Raw genomic sequence first — 18,824 nt, forward strand, 5'->3', positions numbered from 1 at the left:
GGGCTGCAGAGACAGGTGGCTTGTACGAGGCGAAGAACGAAGCCGGCTTGTGTGCGCATTCTTCGGATTGCTAAAGGACAGTGGCTGCAGCTCCGTGCCCCTTGAATTCCCTGCTTCAATGCTTATGGCAGGTGTTCCTGGACAACTTTCCTGCGTTTAGACTTCGCCCTGATACAGCCTCTCCTGGCAAAATCGTGCTCCTCCTCTGAGGCTCCAGGATGCAGAGACCTCGGTGGCAGGTGCAGAAAAGAAGGGCTGCGCCGAATTTGTCGGGAAGCAAGAGCATAAACAGTGCCTTGTGTTTGGGAATGAGCAGCTGCTGGATTTTGCAATTGCCTTGACTGTGCACTGAATGCCAGGCTGGGATGTGCGCACCTAAAATTATGAGCTGGGCAGGAGCAGGCAGACAGCACGGCCATCTGAGAGCATTTCCTAGCCTGCTTAGGAAAGAGCAATGTCTTTGGAGTGTGAGGCAAGTCCATGTTTCTGGGCAAGAGCGGGATAAGTCCGCTGTGCTGGTAAGCTTTTTCCCTGCGAGACACACTGGCAAAGCTTTTCGCTATGATGCAGTCCACTCAGTACACAGACTACGGCGGTCCGGAGCTGTCCGGAGGGAAGTGGCGCTCCCCGGCGTCTTTCTGCCGAAGCCGCGCTTCGGAGCCTGCGGCTGCCGCTGCCCTCATCTGTGCACGAAGCAGCCGCTTCTTCGCCTCCGGGAGCCGCAGAGACAGGTGGCTTGTACGAGGCGAAGAACGAAGCCGGCTTGTGTGCGCATTCTTCGGAGTGCTAAAGGACAGTGGCTGCAGCTCCGTGCCCCCTCAATTCACGGATGGCATTCTTATGGCAGGTGTTCCTGGACTACTTTCCTGCCTTTTGACTTCGCCCTGATACAGCCCCTCCCTGCAAAATCGTGCTCCTCCTCTGAGGCTCCAGGATGCAGAGACCTCGGTGGCAGGTGCAGAAAAGAAGGGCTGCGCCGAATTTGTCGGGAAGCAAGAGCATAAACAGCGCGCCTTGTGTTTGGGAATGAGCAGCTTCTTGATTTTTCAATTGCCTTGACTGTGCACTGAATGCCAGGCTGGGATGTGCGCACCTAAAACTACGAGCTGGGCAGGAGCAGGCAGACAGCACGGCCATCTGAGAGCATTTCCTAGCCTGCTTAGGAAAGAGCAGTGTCTTTGGAGTGTGAGGCAAGTCCATGTTTCTTGGCAAGATCGGGATAATTCCGCTGTGCTGGTAAGCTTTTTCCCTGCGAGACACACCGGCAAAGCTTTTTGCTACGATGCAGTCCTGTCAGGACGCAGACTACGGCGGTCCGGAGCTGTCTGGAGGGAAGTGCAGCTCCCCGGCGTCTTTCTGCCGAAGCCGCGCTATGGAGCCTGCGGCTGCCGCTGCCCTCATCTGTGCACGAAGAAGCCACTCCTTCGCCTCCGGGAGCCGCAGAGACGGTGGCTTGTAGGAGGCGAAGAACGAAGCCGGCTTGTGTGCGCATTCTTCGGATTGCTACAGGACAGTGGCTGCAGCTCCGTGCCCCTTGAATTCACGGCTGGCATGCTTATGGCAGGTGTTCCTGGACAACTTTCCTGCGTTTAGACTTCGCCCTGATACAGCCCCTCCCTGCAAAATCGTGCTCCTCCTCTGAGGCTCCAGGATGCAGAGACCTCGGTGGCAGGTGCAGAAAAGAAGGGCTGCGCCGAATTTGTCGGGAAGCAAGAGCATAAACAGCGCCTTGTGTTTGGGAATGAGCAGCTGCTGGATTTTGCAATTGCCTTGACTGTGCACTGAATGCCAGGCTGGGATGTGCGCTCCTAAAACTACGAGCTGGGCAGGAGCAGGCAGACAGCACGGCCATCTGAGGGCATTTCCTAGCCTGCTTAGGAAAGAGCAATGTCTTTGGAGTGTGAGGCAAGTCCATGTTTCTGGGCAAGATCGGGATAATTCCGCTGTGCTGGTAAACTTTTTCCCTGCGAGACACACTGGCAAAGCTTTTCGCTATGATGCAGTCCACTCAGGACGCAGACTACGGCTGTCCGGAGCTGTCCGGAGGGAAGTGGCACTCCCCGGCGTCTTTCTGCCGAAGCCGCGCTTCGGAGCCTGCGGCTGCCGCTGCCCTCATCTGTGCACGAAGCAGCCGCTTCTTCGCCTCCGGGAGCCGCAGAGACAGGTGGCTTGTACGAGGCGAAGAACGAAGCCGGCTTGTGTGCGCATTCTTCGGACTGCTAAAGGACAGTGGCTGCAGCTCCGTGCCCCTTGAATTCACGGCTGGCATGCTTATGGCAGGTGTTCCTGGACTACTTTCCTGCGTTTATACTTCGCCCTGATACAGCCCCTCCCTGCAAAATCGTGCTCCTCCTCTGAGGCTCCAGGATGCAGAGACCTCGGTGGCAGCTGCAGAAAAGAAGGGCTGCACCGAATTTGTCGGGAAGCAAGAGCATAAACAGCGCCTTGTGTTTGGGAATGAGCAGCTGCTGGATTTTGCAATTGCCTTGACTGTGCACTGAATGCCAGGCTGGGGTTTGTGCGCACCTAAAACTACGAGCTGGGCAGGAGCAGGCAGACAGCACGGCCATCTGAGAGCATTTCCTAGCCTGCCCAGGAAAGAGCGGTGTCTTTGGTGTGTGAGGCAAGTCCATGTTTCTGGGCAAGAGCGGGATAAGTCTGCTGTGCTGGTAAGCTTTTTCCCTGGAGACACACCGGCAAAGCTTTTTGCTACGATGCAGTCCTGTCAGGACGCAGACTACGGCGGTCCGGAGCTGTCTGGAGGGAAGTGCAGCTCCCGGCGTCTTTCTGCCGAAGCCGCGCTATGGAGCCTGCGGCTGCCGCTGCCCTCATCTGTGCACGAAGAAGCCACTCCTTCGCCTCCGGGAGCCGCAGAGACGGTGGCTTGTAGGAGGCGAAGAACGAAGCCGGCTTGTGTGCGCATTCTTCGGATTGCTAAAGGACAGTGGCTGCAGCTCCGTGCCCCTTCAATTCCCTGCTTCAATGCTTATGGCAGGTGTTCCTGGACTACTTTCCTGCGTTTAGACTTCGTCCTGATACAGCCTCTCCTGGCAAAATCGTGCTCCTCCTCTGAGGCTCCAGGATGCAGAGACCTCGGTGGCAGCTGCAGAAAAGAAGGGCTGCGCCGAATTTGTCGGGAAGCAAGAGCATAAACAGTGCCTTGTGTTTGGGAATGAGCAGCTGCTGGATTTTGCAATTGCCTTGACTGTGCACTGAATGCCAGGCTGGGATGTGCACACCTAAAATTACGAGCTGGGCAGGAGCAGGCAGACAGCACGGCCATCTGAGAGAATTTCCTAGCCTGCTTAGGAAAGAGCAATGTCTTTGGAGTGTGAGGCAAGTCCATGTTTCTGGGCAAGATCGGGATAAGTCCGCTGTGCTGGTAAACTTTTTCCCTGCGAGACACACTGGCAAAGCTTTTCGCTATGATGCAGTCCACTCAGGACGCAGACTACGGCTGTCCGGAGCTGTCCGGAGGGAAGTGGCGCTCCCCGGCGTATTTCTGCCGAAGCCGCGCTTCGGAGCCTGCGGCTGCCGCTGCCCTCATCTGTGTACGAAGCAGCCGCTTCTTCGCCTCCGGGAGCCGCAGAGACAGGTGGCTTGTAGGAGGCGAAGAACGAAGCCGGCTTGTGTGCGCATTCTTCGAAGTGCTAAAGGACAGTGGCTGCAGATCCGTGCCCCTTGAATTCATGGCTGGCATGCTTATGGCAGGTGTTCCTGGACAACTTTCCTGCGTTTAGACTTCGCCCTGATACAGCCTCTCCTGGCAAAATCGTGCTCCTCCTCTGAGGCTCCAGGATGCAGAGACCTCGGTGGCAGCTGCAGAAAAGAAGGGCTGCGCCGAATTTGTCGGGAAGCAAGGGCCTAAACAGCGCCTTGTGTTTGGGAATGAGCAGCTGCTGGATTTTGCAATTGCCTTGACTGTGCACTGAATGCCAGGCTGGGATTTGTGCGCACCTAAAACTACGAGCTGGGCAGGAGCAGGCAGACAGCACGGCCATCTGAGAGCATTTCCTAGCCTGCCCAGGAAAGAGCGGTGTCTTTGGTGTGTGAGGCAAGTCCATGTTTCTGGGCAAGAGCTGGATAAGTCCGCTGTGCTGGTAAGCTTTTTCCCTGCGAGACACACTGGCAAAGCTTTTCGCTATGATGCAGTCCTGTCAGAACGCAGACTACGGCGATCCGGAGCTGTCCGGAGGGAAGTGCCGCTCCCCGGCGTCTTTCTGCCGAAGCCGCGCTACGGAGCCTGCGGCTGCCGCTGCCCTCATCTGTACACGAAGCAGCCGCTTCTTCGCCTCCGGGAGCCGCAGAGACAGGTGGCTTGTACGAGGCGAAGAACGAAGCCGGCTTGTGTGCGCATTCTTCGGACTGCTAAAGGACAGTGGCTGCAGCTCCGTGCCCCTTGAATTCACGGCTGGCATGCTTATGGCAGGTGTTCCTGGACAACTTTCCTGCGTTTAGACTTCGCCCTGATACAGCCTCTCCTGGCAAAATCGTGCTCCTCCTCTGAGGCTCCAGGATGCAGAGACCTCGGTGGCAGCTGCAGAAAAGAAGGGCTGCGCCGAATTTGTCGGGAAGCAAGAGCATAAACAGTGCCTTGTGTTTGGGAATGAGCAGCTGCTGGATTTTGCAATTGCCTTGACTGTGCACTGAATGCCAGGCTGGGATGTGCGCACCTAAAATTATGAACTGGGCAGGAGCAGGCAGACAGCACGGCCATCTGAGAGAATTTCCTAGCCTGCTTAGGAAAGAGCAATGTCTTTGGAGTGTGAGGCAAGTCCATGTTTCTGGGCAAGAGCGGGATAAGTCCGCTGTGCTGGTAAGCTTTTTCCCTGCGAGACACACTGGCAAAGCTTTTCGCTATGATGCAGTCCTGTCAGGACACAGACTACGGCGGTCCGGAGCTGTCCGGAGGGAAGTGGCGCTCCCCGGCGTCTTTCTGCCGAAGCCGCGCTTCGGAGCCTGCGGCTGCCGCTGTCCTCATCTGTGCACGAAGCAGCCGCTTCTTCGCCTCCGGGAGCCGCAGAGACAGGTGGCTTGTACGAGGCGAAGAACGAAGCCGGCTTGTGTGCGCATTCTTCGGAGTGCTAAAGGACAGTGGCTGCAGCTCCGTGCCCCCTCAATTCACGGATGGCATTCTTATGGCAGGTGTTCCTGGACTACTTTCCTGCCTTTTGACTTCGCCCTTATACAGCCCCTCCCTGCAAAATCGTGCTCCTCCTCTGAGGCTCCAGGATGCAGAGACCTCGGTGGCAGCTGCAGAAAAGAAGGGCTGCGCCGAATTTGTCGGGAAGCAAGAGCATAAACAGCGCACCTTGTGTTTGGGAATGAGCAGCTTCTTGATTTTTCAATTGCCTTGACTGTGCACTGAATGCCAGGCTGGGATGTGCGCACCTAAAACTACGAGCTGGGCAGGAGCAGGCAGACAGCACGGCCATCTGAGAGAATTTCCTAGCCTGCTTAGGAAAGAGCAGTGTCTTTGGAGTGTGAGGCAAGTCCATGTTTCTTGGCAAGATCGGGATAATTCCGCTGTGCTGGTAAGCTTTTTCCCTGCGAGACACACCGGCAAAGCTTTTTGCTACGATGCAGTCCTGTCAGGACGCAGACTACGGCGGTCCGGAGCTGTCTGGAGGGAAGTGCAGCTCCCCGGCGTCTTTCTGCCGAAGCCGCGCTATGGAGCCTGCGGCTGCCGCTGCCCTCATCTGTGCACGAAGAAGCCACTCCTTCGCCTCCGGGAGCCGCAGAGACGGTGGCTTGTAGGAGGCGAAGAACGAAGCCGGCTTGTGTGCGCATTCTTCGGAGTGCTACAGGACAGTGGCTGCAGCTCCGTGCCCCTTGAATTCACGGCTGGCATGCTTATGGCAGGTGTTCCTGGACTACTTTCCTGCGTTTAGACTTCGTCATGATACAGCCCCTCCCTGCAAAATTGTGCTCGTCCTCTGAGGCTCCAGGATGCAGAGACCTCGGTGGCAGGTGCAGAAAAGAAGGGCTGCGCCGAATTTGTCGGGAAGCAAGAGCATAAACAGCGCCTTGTGTTTGGGAATGAGCAGCTGCTGGATTTTGCAATTGCCTTGACTGTGCACTGAATGCCAGGCTGGGATGTGCGCACCTAAAACTACGAGCTGGGCAGGAGCAGGCAGACAGCACGGCCATCTGAGAGAATTTCCTAGCCTGCTTAGGAAAGAGCAGTGTCTTTGGAGTGTGAGGCAAGTCCATGTTTCTGGGCAAGAGCGGGATAAGTCTGCTGTGCTGGTAAGCTTTTTCCCTGGAGACACACTGGCAAAGCTTTTCGCTACGATGCATTCCGGTCAGGACGCAGACTACGGGGGTCCGGAGCTGTCCGGAGGGAAGTGCCGCTCCCCGGCGTCTTTCTGCCGAAGCCGCGCTTCAGAGCCTGCGGCAGCCGCTGCCCTCATCTGTGCACGAAGGAGCCGCTTGTTCGCCTCCGGGAGCCGCAGAGAGAGGTGGCTTGTACGAGGCGAAGAACGAAGCCGGCTTGTGTGCGCATTCTTCGGATTGCTAAAGGACAGTGGCTGCAGCTCCGTGCCCCTTCAATTCCCTGCTTCAATGCTTATGGCAGGTGTTCCTGGACTACTTTCCTGCGTTTAGACTTCGCCCTGATACAGCCTCTCCTGGCAAAATCGTGCTCCTCCTCTGAGGCTCCAGGATGCAGAGACCTCGGTGGCAGCTGCAGAAAAGAAGGGCTGCGCCGAATTTGTCGGGAAGCAAGAGCATAAACAGCGCACTTGTGTTTGGGAATGAGCAGCTGCTGGATTTTGCAATTGCCTTGACTGTGCACTGAATGCCAGGCTGGGATGTGCACACCTAAAATTATGAGCTGGGCAGGAGCAGGCAGACAGCACGGCCATCTGAGAGCATTTCCTAGCCTGCTTAGGAAAGAGCAATGTCTTTGGAGTGTGAGGCAAGTCCATGTTTCTGGGCAAGATCGGGATAAGTCCGCTGTGCTTGTAAGCTTTTTCCCTGCGAGACACACTGGCAAAGCTTTTCGCTATGATGCAGTCCACTCAGGACGCAGACTACGGCTGTCCGGAGCTGTCCGGAGGGAAGTGGCGCTCCCCGGCGTATTTCTGCCGAAGCCGCGCTTCGGAGCCTGCGGCTGCCGCTGCCCTCATCTGTGTACGAAGCAGCCGCTTCTTCGCCTCCGGGAGCCGCAGAGACAGGTGGCTTGTAGGAGGCGAAGAACGAAGCCGGCTTGTGTGCGCATTCTTCGGAGTGCGAAAGGACAGTGGCTGCAGATCCGTGCCCCTTGAATTCATGGCTGGCATGCTTATGGCAGGTGTTCCTGGACAACTTTCCTGCGTTTAGACTTCGCCCTGATACAGCCTCTCCTGGCAAAATCGTGCTCCTCCTCTGAGGCTCCAGGATGCAGAGACCTCGGTGGCAGCTGCAGAAAAGAAGGGCTGCGCCGAATTTGTCGGGAAGCAAGAGCATAAACAGTGCCTTGTGTTTGGGAATGAGCAGCTGCTGGATTTTGCAATTGCCTTGACTGTGCACTGAATGCCAGGCTGGGATGTGCGCACCTAAAATTATGAGCTGGGCAGGAGCAGGCAGACAGCACGGCCATCTGAGAGAATTTCCTAGCCTGCTTAGGAAAGAGCAGTGTCTTTGGAGTGTGAGGCAAGTCCATGTTTCTGGGCAAGAGCGGGAGAAGTCCGCTGTGCTGGTAAGCTTTTTCCCTGCGAGACACACTGGCAAAGCTTTTCGCTATGATGCAGTCCTGTCAGGACGCAGACTACGGCGGTCCGGAGCTGTCCGGAGGGAAGTGGCGCTCCCCGGCGTATTTCTGCCGAAGCCGCGCTTCGGAGCCTGCGGCTGCCGCTGTCCTCATCTGTGCACGAAGCAGCCGCTTCTTCGCCTCCGGGAGCCGCAGAGACGGTGGCTTGTAGGAGGCGAAGAACGAAGCCGGCTTGTGTGCGCATTCTTCGGATTGCTACAGGACAGTGGCTGCAGCTCCGTGCCCCTTGAATTCACGGCTGGCATGCTTATGGCAGGTGTTCCTGGACAACTTTCCTGCGTTTAGACTTCGCCCTGATACAGCCCCTCCCTGCAAAATCGTGCTCGTCCTCTGAGGCTCCAGGATGCAGAGACCTCGGTGGCAGCTGCAGAAAAGAAGGGCTGCGCCGAATTTGTCGGGAAGCAAGAGCATAAACAGCGCCTTGTGTTTGGGAATGAGCAGCTGCTGGATTTTGCAATTGCCTTGACTGTGCACTGAATGCCAGGCTGGGATTTGTGCGCACCTAAAACTACGAGCTGGGCAGGAGCAGGCAGACAGCACGGCCATCTGAGAGCATTTCCTAGCCTGCCCAGGAAAGAGCGGTGTCTTTGGTGTGTGAGGCAAGTCCATGTTTCTGGGCAAGAGCTGGATAAGTCCGCTGTGCTGGTAAGCTTTTTCCCTGCGAGACACACTGGCAAAGCTTTTCGCTATGATGCAGTCCTGTCAGAACGCAGACTACGGCGATCCGGAGCTGTCCGGAGGGAAGTGCCGCTCCCCGGCGTCTTTCTGCCGAAGCCGCGCTACGGAGCCTGCGGCTGCCGCTGCCCTCATCTGTACACGAAGCAGCCGCTTCTTCGCCTCCGTGGGGCTGCAGAGACAGGTGGCTTGTACGAGGCGAAGAACGAAGCCGGCTTGTGTGCGCATTCTTCGGATTGCTAAAGGACAGTGGCTGCAGCTCCGTGCCCCTTCAATTCCCTGCTTCAATGCTTATGGCAGGTGTTCCTGGACAACTTTCCTGCGTTTAGACTTCGCCCTGATACAGCCTCTCCTGGCAAAATCGTGCTCCTCCTCTGAGGCTCCAGGATGCAGAGACCTCGGTGGCAGGTGCAGAAAAGAAGGGCTGCGCCGAATTTGTCGGGAAGCAAGAGCATAAACAGTGCCTTGTGTTTGGGAATGAGCAGCTGCTGGATTTTGCAATTGCCTTGACTGTGCACTGAATGCCAGGCTGGGATGTGCGCACCTAAAATTATGAGCTGGGCAGGAGCAGGCAGACAGCACGGCCATCTGAGAGCATTTCCTAGCCTGCTTAGGAAAGAGCAATGTCTTTGGAGTGTGAGGCAAGTCCATGTTTCTGGGCAAGAGCGGGATAAGTCCGCTGTGCTGGTAAGCTTTTTCCCTGCGAGACACACTGGCAAAGCTTTTCGCTATGATGCAGTCCACTCAGTACACAGACTACGGCTGTCCGGAGCTGTCCGGAGGGAAGTGGCGCTCCCCGGCGTCTTTCTGCCGAAGCCGCGCTTCGGAGCCTGCGGCTGCCGCTGCCCTCATCTGTGTACGAAGCAGCCGCTTCTTCGCCTCCGGGAGCCGCAGAGACAGGTGGCTTGTAGGAGGCGAAGAACGAAGCCGGCTTGTGTGCGCATTCTTCGGAGTGCTAAAGGACAGTGGCTGCAGATCCGTGCCCCTTGAATTCATGGCTGGCATGCTTATGGCAGGTGTTCCTGGACAACTTTCCTGCGTTTAGACTTCGCCCTGATACAGCCTCTCCTGGCAAAATCGTGCTCCTCCTCTGAGGCTCCAGGATGCAGAGACCTCGGTGGCAGCTGCAGAAAAGAAGGGCTGCGCCGAATTTGTCGGGAAGCAAGAGCATAAACAGCGCGCCTTGTGTTTGGGAATGAGCAGCTTCTTGATTTTTCAATTGCCTTGACTGTGCACTGAATGCCAGGCTGGGATGTGCGCACCTAAAACTACGAGCTGGGCAGGAGCAGGCAGACAGCACGGCCATCTGAGAGCATTTCCTAGCCTGCTTAGGAAAGAGCAGTGTCTTTGGAGTGTGAGGCAAGTCCATGTTTCTTGGCAAGATCGGGATAATTCTGCTGTGCTGGTAAGCTTTTTCCCTGCGAGACACACCGGCAAAGCTTTTTGCTACGATGCAGTCCTGTCAGGACGCAGACTACGGCGGTCCGGAGCTGTCTGGAGGGAAGTGCAGCTCCCCGGCGTCTTTCTGCCGAAGCCGCGCTATGGAGCCTGCGGCTGCCGCTGCCCTCATCTGTGCACGAAGAAGCCACTCCTTCGCCTCCGGGAGCCGCAGAGACGGTGGCTTGTAGGAGGCGAAGAACGAAGCCGGCTTGTGTGCGCATTCTTCGGATTGCTACAGGACAGTGGCTGCAGCTCCGTGCCCCTTGAATTCACGGCTGGCATGCTTATGGCAGGTGTTCCTGGACTACTTTCCTGCGTTTAGACTTCGTCATGATACAGCCCCTCCCTGCAAAATTGTGCTCGTCCTCTGAGGCTCCAGGATGCAGAGACCTCGGTGGCAGGTGCAGAAAAGAAGGGCTGCGCCGAATTTGTCGGGAAGCAAGAGCATAAACAGCGCCTTGTGTTTGGGAATGAGCAGCTGCTGGATTTTGCAATTGCCTTGACTGTGCACTGAATGCCAGGCTGGGATGTGCGCACCTAAAACTACGAGCTGGGCAGGAGCAGGCAGACAGCACGGCCATCTGAGAGAATTTCCTAGCCTGCTTAGGAAAGAGCAGTGTCTTTGGAGTGTGAGGCAAGTCCATGTTTCTGGGCAAGAGCGGGAGAAGTCCGCTGTGCTGGTAAGCTTTTTCCCTGCGAGACACACTGGCAAAGCTTTTCGCTATGATGCAGTCCTGTCAGGACGCAGACTACGGCGGTCCGGAGCTGTCCGGAGGGAAGTGCCGCTCTCCGGCGTCTTTCTGCCGAAGCCGCGCTTCGGAGCCTGCGGCTGCCGCTGTCCTCATCTGTGCACGAAGCAGCCGCTTCTTCGCCTCCGGGAGCCGCAGAGACGGTGGCTTGTAGGAGGCGAAGAACGAAGCCGGCTTGTGTGCGCATTCTTCGGATTGCTACAGGACAGTGGCTGCAGCTCCGTGCCCCTTGAATTCACGGCTGGCATGCTTATGGCAGGTGTTCCTGGACAACTTTCCTGCGTTTATACTTCGCCCTGATACAGCCGCTCCCTGCAAAATCGTGCTCGTCCTCTGAGGCTCCAGGATGCAGAGACCTCGGTGGCAGCTGCAGAAAAGAAGGGCTGCGCCGAATTTGTCGGGAAGCAAGAGCATAAACAGTGCCTTGTGTTTGGGAATGAGCAGCTGCTGGATTTTGCAATTGCCTTGACTGTGCACTGAATGCCAGGCTGGGATTTGTGCGCACCTAAAACTACGAGCTGGGCAGGAGCAGGCAGACAGCACGGCCATCTGAGAGCATTTCCTAGCCTGCCCAGGAAAGAGCGGTGTCTTTGGTGTGTGAGGCAAGTCCATGTTTCTGGGCAAGAGCGGGATAAGTCTGCTGTGCTGGTAAGCTTTTTCCCTGGAGACACACTGGCAAAGCTTTTCGCTACGATGCATTCCGGTCAGGACGCAGACTACGGGGGTCCGGAGCTGTCCGGAGGGAAGTGCCGCTCCCCGGCGTCTTTCTGCCGAAGCCGCGCTTCAGAGCCTGCGGCTGCCGCTGCCCTCATCTGTGCACGAAGGAGCCGCTTGTTCGCCTCCGGGAGCCGCAGAGAGAGGTGGCTTGTACGAGGCGAAGAACGAAGCCGGCTTGTGTGCGCATTCTTCGGATTGCTAAAGGACAGTGGCTGCAGCTCCGTGCCCCTTCAATTCCCTGCTTCAATGCTTATGGCAGGTGTTCCTGGACTACTTTCCTGCGTTTAGACTTCGCCCTGATACAGCCTCTCCTGGCAAAATCGTGCTCCTCCTCTGAGGCTCCAGGATGCAGAGACCTCGGTGGCAGCTGCAGAAAAGAAGGGCTGCGCCGAATTTGTCGGGAAGCAAGAGCATAAACAGCGCGCCTTGTGTTTGGGAATGAGCAGCTGCTGGATTTTTCAATTGCCTTGACTGTGCACTGAATGCCAGGCTGGGATGTGCGCACCTAAAATTATGAGCTGGGCAGGAGCAGGCAGACAGCACGGCCATCTGAGAGAATTTCCTAGCCTGCTTAGGAAAGAGCAGTGTCTTTGGAGTGTGAGGCAAGTCCATGTTTCTGGGCAAGAGCGGGAGAAGTCCGCTGTGCTGGTAAGCTTTTTCCCTGCGAGACACACTGGCAAAGCTTTTCGCTATGATGCAGTCCTGTCAGGACGCAGACTACGGCGGTCCGGAGCTGTCCGGAGGGAAGTGCCGCTCCCCGGCGTCTTTCTGCCGAAGCCGCGCTTCGGAGCCTGCGGCTGCCGCTGTCCTCATCTGTGCACGAAGCAGCCGCTTCTTCGCCTCCGGGAGCCGCAGAGACGGTGGCTTGTAGGAGGCGAAGAACGAAGCCGGCTTGTGTGCGCATTCTTCGGATTGCTACAGGACAGTGGCTGCAGCTCCGTGCCCCTTGAATTCACGGCTGGCATGCTTATGGCAGGTGTTCCTGGACAACTTTCCTGCGTTTAGACTTCGCCCTGATACAGCCCCTCCCTGCAAAATCGTGCTCGTCCTCTGAGGCTCCAGGATGCAGAGACCTCGGTGGCAGCTGCAGAAAAGAAGGGCTGCGCCGAATTTGTCGGGAAGCAAGAGCATAAACAGCGCCTTGTGTTTGGGAATGAGCAGCTGCTGGATTTTGCAATTGCCTTGACTGTGCACTGAATGCCAGGCTGGGATTTGTGCGCACCTAAAACTACGAGCTGGGCAGGAGCAGGCAGACAGCACGGCCATCTGAGAGCATTTCCTAGCCTGCCCAGGAAAGAGCGGTGTCTTTGGTGTGTGAGGCAAGTCCATGTTTCTGGGCAAGAGCTGGATAAGTCCGCTGTGCTGGTAAGCTTTTTCCCTGCGAGACACACTGGCAAAGCTTTTCGCTATGATGCAGTCCTGTCAGAACGCAGACTACGGCGATCCGGAGCTGTCCGGAGGGAAGTGCCGCTCCCCGGCGTCTTTCTGCCGAAGCCGCGCTACGGAGCCTGCGGCTGCCGCTGCCCTCATCTGTACACGAAGCAGCCGCTTCTTCGCCTCCGTGGGGCTGCAGAGACAGGTGGCTTGTACGAGGCGAAGAACGAAGCCGGCTTGTGTGCGCATTCTTCGGATTGCTAAAGGACAGTGGCTGCAGCTCCGTGCCCCTTCAATTCCCTGCTTCAATGCTTATGGCAGGTGTTCCTGGACAACTTTCCTGCGTTTAGACTTCGCCCTGATACAGCCTCTCCTGGCAAAATCGTGCTCCTCCTCTGAGGCTCCAGGATGCAGAGACCTCGGTGGCAGGTGCAGAAAAGAAGGGCTGCGCCGAATTTGTCGGGAAGCAAGAGCATAAACAGTGCCTTGTGTTTGGGAATGAGCAGCTGCTGGATTTTGCAATTGCCTTGACTGTGCACTGAATGCCAGGCTGGGATGTGCGCACCTAAAATTATGAGCTGGGCAGGAGCAGGCAGACAGCACGGCCATCTGAGAGCATTTCCTAGCCTGCTTAGGAAAGAGCAATGTCTTTGGAGTGTGAGGCAAGTCCATGTTTCTGGGCAAGAGCGGGATAAGTCCGCTGTGCTGGTAAGCTTTTTCCCTGCGAGACACACTGGCAAAGCTTTTCGCTATGATGCAGTCCACTCAGTACACAGACTACGGCTGTCCGGAGCTGTCCGGAGGGAAGTGGCGCTCCCCGGCGTCTTTCTGCCGAAGCCGCGCTTCGGAGCCTGCGGCTGCCGCTGCCCTCATCTGTGTACGAAGCAGCCGCTTCTTCGCCTCCGGGAGCCGCAGAGACAGGTGGCTTGTAGGAGGCGAAGAACGAAGCCGGCTTGTGTGCGCATTCTTCGGAGTGCTAAAGGACAGTGGCTGCAGATCCGTGCCCCTTGAATTCATGGCTGGCATGCTTATGGCAGGTGTTCCTGGACAACTTTCCTGCGTTTAGACTTCGCCCTGATACAGCCTCTCCTGGCAAAATCGTGCTCCTCCTCTGAGGCTCCAGGATGCAGAGACCTCGGTGGCAGCTGCAGAAAAGAAGGGCTGCGCCGAATTTGTCGGGAAGCAAGAGCATAAACAGCGCGCCTTGTGTTTGGGAATGAGCAGCTTCTTGATTTTTCAATTGCCTTGACTGTGCACTGAATGCCAGGCTGGGATGTGCGCACCTAAAACTACGAGCTGGGCAGGAGCAGGCAGACAGCACGGCCATCTGAGAGCATTTCCTAGCCTGCTTAGGAAAGAGCAGTGTCTTTGGAGTGTGAGGCAAGTCCATGTTTCTTGGCAAGATCGGGATAATTCCGCTGTGCTGGTAAGCTTTTTCCCTGCGAGACACACCGGCAAAGCTTTTTGCTACGATGCAGTCCTGTCAGGACGCAGACTACGGCGGTCCGGAGCTGTCTGGAGGGAAGTGCAGCTCCCCGGCGTCTTTCTGCCGAAGCCGCGCTATGGAGCCTGCGGCTGCCGCTGCCCTCATCTGTGCACGAAGAAGCCACTCCTTCGCCTCCGGGAGCCGCAGAGACGGTGGCTTGTAGGAGGCGAAGAACGAAGCCGGCTTGTGTGCGCATTCTTCGGATTGCTACAGGACAGTGGCTGCAGCTCCGTGCCCCTTGAATTCACGGCTGGCATGCTTATGGCAGGTGTTCCTGGACTACTTTCCTGCGTTTAGACTTCGTCATGATACAGCCCCTCCCTGCAAAATTGTGCTCGTCCTCTGAGGCTCCAGGATGCAGAGACCTCGGTGGCAGGTGCAGAAAAGAAGGGCTGCGCCGAATTTGTCGGGAAGCAAGAGCATAAACAGCGCCTTGTGTTTGGGAATGAGCAGCTGCTGGATTTTGCAATTGCCTTGACTGTGCACTGAATGCCAGGCTGGGATGTGCGCACCTAAAACTACGAGCTGGGCAGGAGCAGGCAGACAGCACGGCCATCTGAGAGCATTTCCTAGCCTGCTTAGGAAAGAGCAGTGTCTTTGGAGTGTGAGGCAAGTCCATGTTTCTGGGCAAGAGCGGGAGAAGTCCGCTGTGCTGGTAAGCTTTTTCCCTGCGAGACACACTGGCAAAGCTTTTCGCTATGATGCAGTCCTGTCAGGACGCAGACTACGGCGGTCCGGAGCTGTCCGGAGGGAAGTGCCGCTCTCCGGCGTCTTTCTGCCGAAGCCGCGCTTCGGAGCCTGCGGCTGCCGCTGTCCTCATCTGTGCACGAAGCAGCCGCTTCTTCGCCTCCGGGAGCCGCAGAGACGGTGGCTTGTAGGAGGCGAAGAACGAAGCCGGCTTGTGTGCGCATTCTTCGGATTGCTACAGGACAGTGGCTGCAGCTCCGTGCCCCTTGAATTCACGGCTGGCATGCTTATGGCAGGTGTTCCTGGACAACTTTCCTGCGTTTATACTTCGCCCTGATACAGCCGCTCCCTGCAAAATCGTGCTCGTCCTCTGAGGCTCCAGGATGCAGAGACCTCGGTGGCAGCTGCAGAAAAGAAGGGCTGCGCCGAATTTGTCGGGAAGCAAGAGCATAAACAGCGCCTTGTGTTTGGGAATGAGCAGCTGCTGGATTTTGCAATTGCCTTGACTGTGCACTGAATGCCAGGCTGGGATTTGTGCGCACCTAAAACTACGAGCTGGGCAGGAGCAGGCAGACAGCACGGCCATCTGAGAGCATTTCCTAGCCTGCCCAGGAAAGAGCGGTGTCTTTGGTGTGTGAGGCAAGTCCATGTTTCTGGGCAAGAGCGGGATAAGTCTGCTGTGCTGGTAAGCTTTTTCCCTGGAGACACACTGGCAAAGCTTTTCGCTACGATGCATTCCGGTCAGGACGCAGACTACGGGGGTCCGGAGCTGTCCGGAGGGAAGTGCCGCTCCCCGGCGTCTTTCTGCCGAAGCCGCGCTTCAGAGCCTGCGGCTGCCGCTGCCCTCATCTGTGCACGAAGGAGCCGCTTGTTCGCCTCCGGGAGCCGCAGAGAGAGGTGGCTTGTAGGAGGCGAAGAACGAAGCCGGCTTGTGTGCGCATTCTTCGGATTGCTAAAGGACAGTGGCTGCAGCTCCGTGCCCCTTCAATTCCCTGCTTCAATGCTTATGGCAGGTGTTCCTGGACTACTTTCCTGCGTTTAGACTTCGCCCTGATACAGCCTCTCCTGGCAAAATCGTGCTCCTCCTCTGAGGCTCCAGGATGCAGAGACCTCGGTGGCAGCTGCAGAAAAGAAGGGCTGCGCCGAATTTGTCGGGAAGCAAGAGCATAAACAGCGCGCCTTGTGTTTGGGAATGAGCAGCTGCTGGATTTTTCAATTGCCTTGACTGTGCACTGAATGCCAGGCTGGGATGTGCGCACCTAAAATTATGAGCTGGGCAGGAGCAGGCAGACAGCACGGCCATCTGAGAGAATTTCCTAGCCTGCTTAGGAAAGAGCAGTGTCTTTGGAGTGTGAGGCAAGTCCATGTTTCTGGGCAAGAGCGGGAGAAGTCCGCTGTGCTGGTAAGCTTTTTCCCTGCGAGACACACTGGCAAAGCTTTTCGCTATGATGCAGTCCTGTCAGGACGCAGACTACGGCGGTCCGGAGCTGTCCGGAGGGAAGTGCCGCTCCCCGGCGTCTTTCTGCCGAAGCCGCGCTTCGGAGCCTGCGGCTGCCGCTGTCCTCATCTGTGCACGAAGCAGCCGCTTCTTCGCCTCCGGGAGCCGCAGAGACGGTGGCTTGTAGGAGGCGAAGAACGAAGCCGGCTTGTGTGCGCATTCTTCGGATTGCTAAAGGACAGTGGCTGCAGCTCCGTGCCCCTTGAATTCACGGCTGGCATGCTTATGGCAGGTGTTCCTGGACTACTTTCCTGCGTTTATACTTCGCCCTGATACAGCCGCTCCCTGCAAAATCGTGCTCGTCCTCTGAGGCTCCAGGATGCAGAGACCTCGGTGGCAGCTGCAGAAAAGAAGGGCTGCGCCGAATTTGTCGGGAAGCAAGAGCATAAACAGCGCCTTGTGTTTGGGAATGAGCAGCTGCTGGATTTTGCAATTGCCTTGACTGTGCACTGAATGCCAGGCTGGGATTTGTGCGCACCTAAAACTACGAGCTGGGCAGGAGCAGGCAGACAGCACGGCCATCTGAGAGCATTTCCTAGCCTGCTTAGGAAAGAGCAATGTCTTTGGAGTGTGAGGCAAGTCCATGTTTCTGGGCAAGAGCGGGATAAGTCCGCTGTGCTGGTAAGCTTTTTCCCTGCGAGACACACCGGCAAAGCTTTTTGCTACGATGCAGTCCTGTCAGGACGCAGACTACGGCGATCCGGAGCTGTCCGGAGGGAAGTGCAGCTCCCCGGCGTCTTTCTGCCGAAGCCGCGCTATGGAGCCTGCGGCTGCCGCTGCCCTCATCTGTGCACGAAGAAGCCACTCCTTCGCCTCCGGGAGCCGCAGAGACGGTGGCTTGTAGGAGGCGAAGAACGAAGCCGGCTTGTGTGCGCATTCTTCGGATTGCTACAGGACAGTGGCTGCAGCTACGTGCCCCTTGAATTCACGGCTGGCATGCTTATGGCAGGTGTTCCTGGACAACTTTCCTGCGTTTAGACTTCGTCATGATACAGCCCCTCCCTGCAAAATTGTGCTCGTCCTCTGAGGCTCCAGGATGCAGAGACCTCGGTGGCAGGTGCAGAAAAGAAGGGCTGCGCCGAATTTGTCGGGAAGCAAGAGCATAAACAGCGCACTTGTGTTTGGGAATGAGCAGCTGCTGGATTTTGCAATTGCCTTGACTGTGCACTGAATGCCAGGCTGGGATGTGCACACCTAAAACTACGAGCTGGGCAGGAGCAGGCAGACAGCACGGCCATCTGAGAGCATTTCCTAGCCTGCTTAGGAAAGAGCAATGTCTTTGGAGTGTGAGGCAAGTCCATGTTTCTGGGCAAGAGCGGGATAAGTCCGCTGTGCTGGTAAGCTTTTTCCCTGCGAGACACACTGGCAAAGCTTTTCGCTATGATGCAGTCCACTCAGTACACAGACTACGGCGGTCCGGAGCTGTCCGGAGGGAAGTGCCGCTCCCCGGCGTCTTTCTGCCGAAGCCGCGCTATGGAGCCTGCGGCTGCCGCTGCCCTCATCTGTGCACGAAGCAGCCGCTTCTTCGCCTCCGGGAGCCGCAGAGACAGGTGGCTTGTACGAGGCGAAGAACGAAGCCGGCTTGTGTGCGCATTCTTCGGAGTGCTAAAGGAGAGTGGCTGCAGCTCCGTGCCCCCTCAATTAACGGATGGCATTCTTATGGCAGGTGTTCCTGGACTACTTTCCTGCCTTTTGACTTCGCCCTGATACAGCCCCTCCCTGCAAAATCGTGCTCCTCCTCTGAGGCTCCAGGATGCAGAGACCTCGGTGGCAGGTGCAGAAAAGAAGGGCTGCGCCGAATTTGTCGGGAAGCAAGAGCATAAACAGCGCGCCTTGTGTTTGGGAATGAGCAGCTTCTTGATTTTTCAATTGCCTTGACTGTGCACTGAATGCCAGGCTGGGATGTGCGCACCTAAAACTACGAGCTGGGCAGGAGCAGGCAGACAGCACGGCCATCTGAGAGCATTTCCTAGCCTGCTTAGGAAAGAGCAGTGTCTTTGGAGTGTGAGGCAAGTCCATGTTTCTTGGCAAGATCGGGATAATTCCGCTGTGCTGGTAAGCTTTTTCCCTGCGAGACACACCGGCAAAGCTTTTTGCTACGATGCAGTCCTGTCAGGACGCAGACTACGGCGGTCCGGAGCTGTCTGGAGGGAAGTGCAGCTCCCCGGCGTCTTTCTGCCGAAGCCGCGCTATGGAGCCTGCGGCTGCCGCTGCCCTCATCTGTGCACGAAGAAGCCACTCCTTCGCCTCCGGGAGCCGCAGAGACGGTGGCTTGTAGGAGGCGAAGAACGAAGCCGGCTTGTGTGCGCATTCTTCGGATTGCTACAGGACAGTGGCTGCAGCTCCGTGCCCCTTGAATTCACGGCTGGCATGCTTATGGCAGGTGTTCCTGGACAACTTTCCTGCGTTTAGACTTCGCCCTGATACAGCCCCTCCCTGCAAAAT

This window comes from Lonchura striata, chromosome Z (genome assembly GCF_046129695.1).
Source record: "Lonchura striata isolate bLonStr1 chromosome Z, bLonStr1.mat, whole genome shotgun sequence".
Classification (NCBI taxonomy): Eukaryota; Metazoa; Chordata; class Aves; order Passeriformes; family Estrildidae; genus Lonchura; species Lonchura striata.